The 7,223-nt window shown below is 37.5% G+C and overlaps 1 long non-coding RNA gene across 1 annotated transcript in view; it reads right to left on the bottom strand.

Annotated features, from left to right (window-relative positions):
• Positions 1–407: 407 nt before the first annotated feature.
• Positions 408–7,223, bottom strand: part of LOC105309733 — a 61,926-nt gene continuing 55,110 nt past the window's right edge. Inside the window, exon 7 of the long non-coding RNA XR_002779001.1 lies at positions 408–1,940. This is a non-coding gene — a long non-coding RNA (uncharacterized LOC105309733). The remainder of the gene's footprint in view (positions 1,941–7,223) is intronic.

Genomic DNA, 7,223 nt, shown 5'->3' with positions numbered 1-7,223 from the left:
AATGAAATCCCATGCCATCCCACTTCTACCTGCTGGGGACATGAACCATCCCTCTGTCCAGTGTATCCATTCTGTGTATACACTCTGCCCTTCTCCCCCAAAAAAGTTAGTCAATAAGTAACCATCCCAGTTATCAGATCAACTGTCAGGGTATTACAGTGCTTGTGTTCAAGTAACCCTTATAGGAATAATCCCAACACTATGTCACAATGAATACTTCATTCACCTGACTTCACCTCATCACATAGGCATTTTATTATCTCACATCATCACAAGAAGGGTGAGGACAGTACAATAAGATATTTTGAGAGACAGTGAGAGACCACATTCACATAACTTTTATTATAGCATATTATAATTGTTCTATTTTATTATTAGTTATTATTAATATCTTACTGTGCCTAATTTATAAGTTAAACTTTATCATAGGTAGGTATGTATAGGAAAAAACACAGTATATATAGGATTCGGTTCTATCCACAGTTTCAAGCATCCAGTGGGGGTCTTGGAATATATTCATCATGGATAAAGGGGATTACTATATTTTGCACAACATGTGATCATTTTCAATTAAATATGCAAATATTTAATTTAAGTTGTTAATAATCAAATATTGGATAACAATCAAGTGATTTTTAAAAGCTTCGGTCTTAATAAGCATATAAAGGTGGGTTTACATTATGAACATGGTATACAATAGAATATTTAACATTTAATCATACATAAATGCATGACAGTTTTTAAAATTCAGAAATCTGAAGGTTAATTAAAGCCCCCTTCTGACTCATAAGGTATACCTTTTCTAATATTGGAATTGCATTGGAATTAAGAGACCATTAAGTCTAGTCCCTTTGTTTTTCAGAAAATCACCATGAAGCCCAGAGAATGAGGTATATTTCCTTACAGATAGTTAATAACAGAGCAGAACCAGAGCCTTCCACTGATGAGCTTTCTGCTGAGAAGTTCTCTCTACCACCTTACCATGCCTGACTCCAGACTTACAGGATCGAGATGGCATTGGTTGAATCAAAAATAAAAAGAGAAATTTAGAGAATAGATAGAAGGGAAAAATATGAGGTCATCAGTAATAGACATTTCTTTTTCCCTCTTTTTAAGTCACTCTTAGGACAACAAACTGCTGAGTTACTGAGTCCACTGATATAAAGAGAATGTCTTTTTATGACACAACACCTAGTACACCGTAGATGTTTAAGAAACATTTATCAAATGCCTATATGGGCCAGGTACTGAACTGTTTCTCATATATAGTTTCTCATTTAATTTAATCCTCTCAACATGCTTGTGAAGTAGTACCATCCTTATATCACAGATAAGGAAATAGGGGCGTAGAAAATTTTAAGAAACCGAAGCACTTATATCTGGTAATTTTAGGTTACTATTCACAATGTCCTCTTAAAAAATTAAGTCAGTTTGATTTTTTTTTCTTTTTTTTGTTAAAAAGGAAAAAAAAATGTTCCGTCATATCTAAATTATAAAGCCTGCACCTAAAATCAAAATTTCAAATTCATAGGCTGCTTACCAAATGCAGTCCACACTTTAAATAGGCTTCACTCTGGGTTTTTCCAAAACAGAAGGCTGAGTAATGTCACTCAAATTTGTAATAACCAAAAATGAGCCCATTGGTGTTGGATGTAAGAGAAGGTAAATAAATTGTGCTGTTTTTCCTTCTCAGTTTCCACAATTAAAATAGGCAGAATAATATGGTAAATCAGAGATAAAAATATCACCTTTTGATGAATGTGGCATAAATGTGTGGCAACTGTAGTCTTCCTAATACCCAGTCTCAGAACTGGATTGTCTCTCTACTCTTCAGCCTAGTCCCCCAACCCTCACCTGTGTAGGTATTGGGGGTTGAGGAGAAGTGGAAGTAGAGTCTTCCCTTGATCAGCTGGTGACATGGAGGACAGAATGAAGAGCTCCTTCACCAGGCAGGCAAATCCCAAAGACAAAGAAAAGGAATAAGGAGATGAGTTATGAGTTTTGCATACCCAGTTCCCTATCCCCAATCCAACATTAAGCAAAAGCACTCTTCTCCCCTGAGAAGATGGAGATAGGGCAGGAGTGACATGCTAATTCTTGTCCCCCCTTGTGGAACCTTGAAGTCTGAGAAAGGAGGTATTACCATGTGTGTGTCACACACACACACACACACACACACACACACACACACACACACACACAGATATGTGCTATGGTACTGGAGTGTCATATAGTCCGATCTCTTCATTTTGGACATGTTGGGCTTCAGGCACTTCAGAACAGGATCATTTTATTAATAAGAGTCAGTAGGGAATAAGAAATGAAATGACACAATTCTGCTGTGGGTAAAGTTGAGGTTTTAAAAAGGGAAAACTTCACTGTCACTTGTATTATATGTGTAAGACAGACAAATATATGTAAATATCTGAAGTTATATAGAAAGAAAAAGAAAAATGCCCACCAGTAACTCAAGATCAAGTATGCAATGGTTAATTTACATTACAGAATAAAAGAAAGCCACCAGCTGGCTCACTGCCTTGCAGCAATGACTCAGCAGAGAGCCCACCTTTTGTACAGATAGGAAGAGGAGGGAGGAGCAGAAAAGGGGTGAGAGTGGGGATGAAGCAGAGTCTGTGTTTGAGGATAACATCTCCTTTTAAAATGGTTCTGGATGAAGAGAGGGAAAAGTCAAAATTAAAAATGACTTAGTTGTCCCACAAAGCTTCCCTTTCTTCCCTCCCTACTCTGAGAAATGAGGCTCAGGGCTCAGGTGCAAAGTGCAAGCTAGAACAGCCACAGTGAACTGGCAGCCTCTCCACTGCTGTGGGGATTTAGGTCTAGCAGTTCAGTTCCCAGATTTGGAATCAATACAAGTTCTAGTCCTAAGGGCTTTCAGAATTTCATAACAAAATATTGGATATTCCTTCTATTGTCTCCTAGTTCCTTAGCAACAAGATTAAAACACTTAATTATGCAGCTTTGACCTCCCGATAACTTATAAAATGCCCACTATGCCTCCTGATCGCCAGAGTTATCTAGAGGGAACATCAACATTCATTTCATTGACTTTGCATCAGAGTCATAGGTAGAACTCCAGCACTGGATCAATGCCATTTCTCTTGGTTCAAACTTTTCACTAGAGATGAGGCACAAAACGCTATATGAATATTTATTGAAAGCCTAGCGGCATATGGCAGGCACCATGCAAGACAGTGAAGAACAAACCAAATATGGATCCCGACTTCATGGTGCAAAAATCCTAAAAGACCCTTCTGACTTTCATCTACCCAAATCTCACTCATTCTTAAAGGTTCTCACTGGAACCCTTCCAAAACCACTGCATTCTGCTGCCTCTTCCTCCTGTGATCCCAGAATAATCAAATGCTTTACTCTCAGCACTTTGTATATTCTAAGTTCTGGAACAAAACTACCTAAAGGCTCCAGGCCCCTTAAAAACAAAACACTCACAAACAGATACTGGAGCTTGAGCCATTCTTCTTCTCTTTTTGTCAGGAATTTTTAGCTGGGTATAATTTATAGTGTCCATAAATGCCTTTGGGGCAGGGCACCAGAGGGAGGTCTGTGAATCTCTTAAAATTATATGCAAAATTATAAGTATTGCTGTTTCTTTAGGAAGCATGTAAAGCTTTCTCTGGATTCTCAAAGGAATATTGGAGCCAAAAATGTTAGATGTTCTGTTTTACTAGGTTTTAAGCAATTATGTCACTTTTTAAATCATTATAATGAGCTTGGCATCCATTTTACTTTAGCTCTAATTTCTAACAACAAAGAATGTGATTTCCAAGAATATGTTCTTTTTGTTTTTAAGTGCCATTAAAAATTTTAAATATAAAGTTTAATGGAGGTTATGGTAAAGATTTTTACCTATTTAATATGTAAATTACCCTAGGGCTTAAGCCAGCTTGCTATCATTTTACACTATATCATTCAGGAGAAACTTGGGCACCTAAATAGAATGAGTGGTAATTAATTCTCACAAGTTACAGTGAGAATCATAGCCATTAGTGCCAAAAACTGAAGCTGAAAATTATTGAAATATGTGTCTAATAGACTGCCTTGTCACTCTCCATTTCTGTCATCTGATACTTATAGTACATTAAGACCATCAGAAAGAGACCTCAAATTTACAGGAGATGAATTTTAAAACCCAATTCTCAAACTTACAGTTAAACATTCCTAAATACCTTTTAGAGTCTAGTTGGCTTTAGCACACCAGAAACAGCTGCAGCAGCAATACATAGTTTGGGGATTGGAAAGGGGAAGGAGCCTTCAATAAATATTTAAAGCAATGAGTAAATACTTCTCCCCTTAAATCACAGTTGTAAAAGCCTATGTAGAGAAGAGGAGGGGAAAACTTTCAGTTTTATGATTATCTTTTAAGCATTTTATATTTTGTGTGTAATCAGAGGCATAAAGAGAAATAATATATTTGAAAAGTTAAATAAGATCTTTGTAATAAAACTCGTACAGGAGAAAGGATGCATGTAACATTACAGAGAGAAAAGAAATGACTCTAAAATCAAACTCCTGAAGAAAAAACACTGCAGAAACAGTGCATAATAATAACACTTTACAATTCTTAAATAAGAGGTGTTACACAAATTTAAAAATTAGACGTTTTCATGTTAATCTTATGGTACTCTTGAAATATTAGCACATGGCATTATTTCTGTTCTCACTGTACAGATGAAATAAGTGGGAAGTAATATGCCCAGGATGGAGAGCAGACTAATAACAGAAAGAAAGGCAGAGCCAAGGGACAAATACACATTTACTTCACAGAGATACTGGTGCAAATTCCCTCAGAAACGAAAAATGCCATAATAATAGATGCCTTTCAGGTAAGCATTATTAAAGGAATCCAGTACAAGTTTTCACATTATAATCTTTAAAACTTTAAACTAAGGAAGAAGATAGTTCCCTGGATTTTGTAGTCCAAAGTCTTATAGAGCATCATTACAACTGAAAACCCAAACACTAAAACAGAGTTTTTTCTTAAAATTATGGGTAAACTAACATAGTAACAGATCCAAATAAGACAGCACTGCAAATTACACAATATTCATAATTAGAAATGAGAAAACTAACATTATTTAATTTTTATACCTTATGATTTCTAAGTTTGTTTATATTTTAAATTCCTATTTCCTATATGACCACAATATATTCCATATCTTTTAATTTGGGGTACAAAAGAAGTTCATTGCAATTCAGGAACAAGACAGCAAGTTAATCTGGGGCTGCACCCATCACATAATTGTTTCTAAAAAGATCTGCTAAATGATATAAATTCACTGAAACAGAGGTGTTTAAATAGACTAGCTCACTGAATTTATTCACCAGTTCCATTTAAGGAAGAAGGCGAATGGTTAAGCAAAAACAATTCTCTTTAGCTTTCTCTTCCTTTTTCTGGCCATTTATTTTTATGGTTACATCAATTGTGCATATCAGGACTTATAAAGCCCTGTAAAAATAGTGTCAATCATAAGCTACAGGGAGCAGAGGTTTAAAGGTAATATTAGAGAAAGGAAACCAAGAGGTGAAGTTGAGAATTACAGGAAACCAAACAACCTTATATAATATATTACCAGCAAAAGCCAAGCATAACAGAAAGAACTGGAGGAAGATGACAGGGAGAAGAGATTACATAAAATACTAATGTGCCCCCAGGGTTCTGGAACTAAATGGTGAAAGATATGTCTAGATAAGCTAGAGATAGTCAATGTGGAGTAAATGTGGAGTTCAGCATCTAAAATGATGTGAATAAAGAGGTAAGTGCCTGAGTACCCAAGTTGATGACAAATGCATTCTCAGGCATTCCCCCAGGGGCTTGGAGAATACACTGATTACTTGTGGTTCCCTTGAGGCCTGAAAGACTTAATATGAAGTACAAAGGGAAATATGCTGGGTACCTTAGTCACCTCTATGATCAGTGCCATTAACACCAGTCCCATTACCATCATTACTGAGCTCTCTTTCTCATCCATGCCATCCATAGCTGTTTCCAGGTTCATAATTACCTCCACTTATCTGATTTCAATTTACCTCTCCTGCTATTTAACTGCTTCAGGTCTTTGGGGAAGCAATTATTAAATCCCTATACCAAAGTGCTAAATGATCTCTTGGGAACTGAAAAGAGTTATCATAGATCCCTTTATGAAGAAAGCAATGTGTTCCCTAGCCACGCACAGAAGGTTCACAAAACCTAAACAAGCAGCATCTGGCCTCAGCATGACCCATACCTCTTGCTAAGCAGCCCAAGCCCCACACTAGTGGCAGCAGGCCTCAGGTTGCAACTTGGCCTCTAGAGGCACTTCCAAACCCGCTATGGGTGGCAGCCATCTGTGGATTGCTTAGTGGCTCATACCAAGTGATCCTACATAGGACCCAGGCTGTGGCTGAACTTGGCCTGCAGCAGGGCCCCTTCCAGGAGGCCTAGGCCTGCATGCTCAGTGGCCAGCAATCATCTGAGTTGGAGCAACCCCTGGGGTTACATCTGAGGATGACTCATAAAAAAGCAGACAAGGCAGGCACTAGAGCCTTGCTAAAGCAAATCCTGCTCTGTAGGGTCAGCCCCTATATGACAGTTCCTCCACTGGTCACTGACAGTCATCACAATCAATTAGCCTGAGGGTTAGTCCCTTCTACTGACAAGCAAACAGCAACCAAGGCTCAACTACAACAGGAGAGTACGCACAACCCATACAAGGGATATACTTGGAGTATCCAGCCCAGGTGACCAGGGAAGATTGTGCCACTGGGACCCATAGCACACCTACTACATAAGGCCACTCTACTAAGACTGGAAGACACAGGAGCCCTACCTAATACATAGAAACAAACACAAGTAGGCAGTCAAAATGGGAAGATGAAGAAATGTCCTAAGTGAAAGAATAGAACAAAGCTCCAGAAAAAGAACTAAACAAAATGGAGACATGCAATCTACCAGATGCAGAGTTCAAAACTTATTATAAGGATGCTCAATGAACTTAGGGGAGGAGTAGATGAACTGAATGAGAACTTTAACAAAGAGATAGAAAACATAAAGAGAATCAGTCGGAAATGAAGAATACCTTAGGAGGAATTAACAGTGGATTAGATGAAGTGGAGAATCAAATCAGTGATTTAGAAAATAAGGTAGCAGAAAACACCCAATCAGAACAGCAACAAGAAAGAATGAATCCAAAAAGTTAAGATAGTTT

This window comes from Pteropus vampyrus, unplaced genomic scaffold, assembly GCF_000151845.1.
Source record: "Pteropus vampyrus isolate Shadow unplaced genomic scaffold, Pvam_2.0 Scaffold1, whole genome shotgun sequence".
Taxonomy (NCBI): Eukaryota; Metazoa; Chordata; class Mammalia; order Chiroptera; family Pteropodidae; genus Pteropus; species Pteropus vampyrus.
Note: the sequence above shows the minus strand (reverse complement) of the source record. Positions and strands in the feature narration are given on the sequence as shown.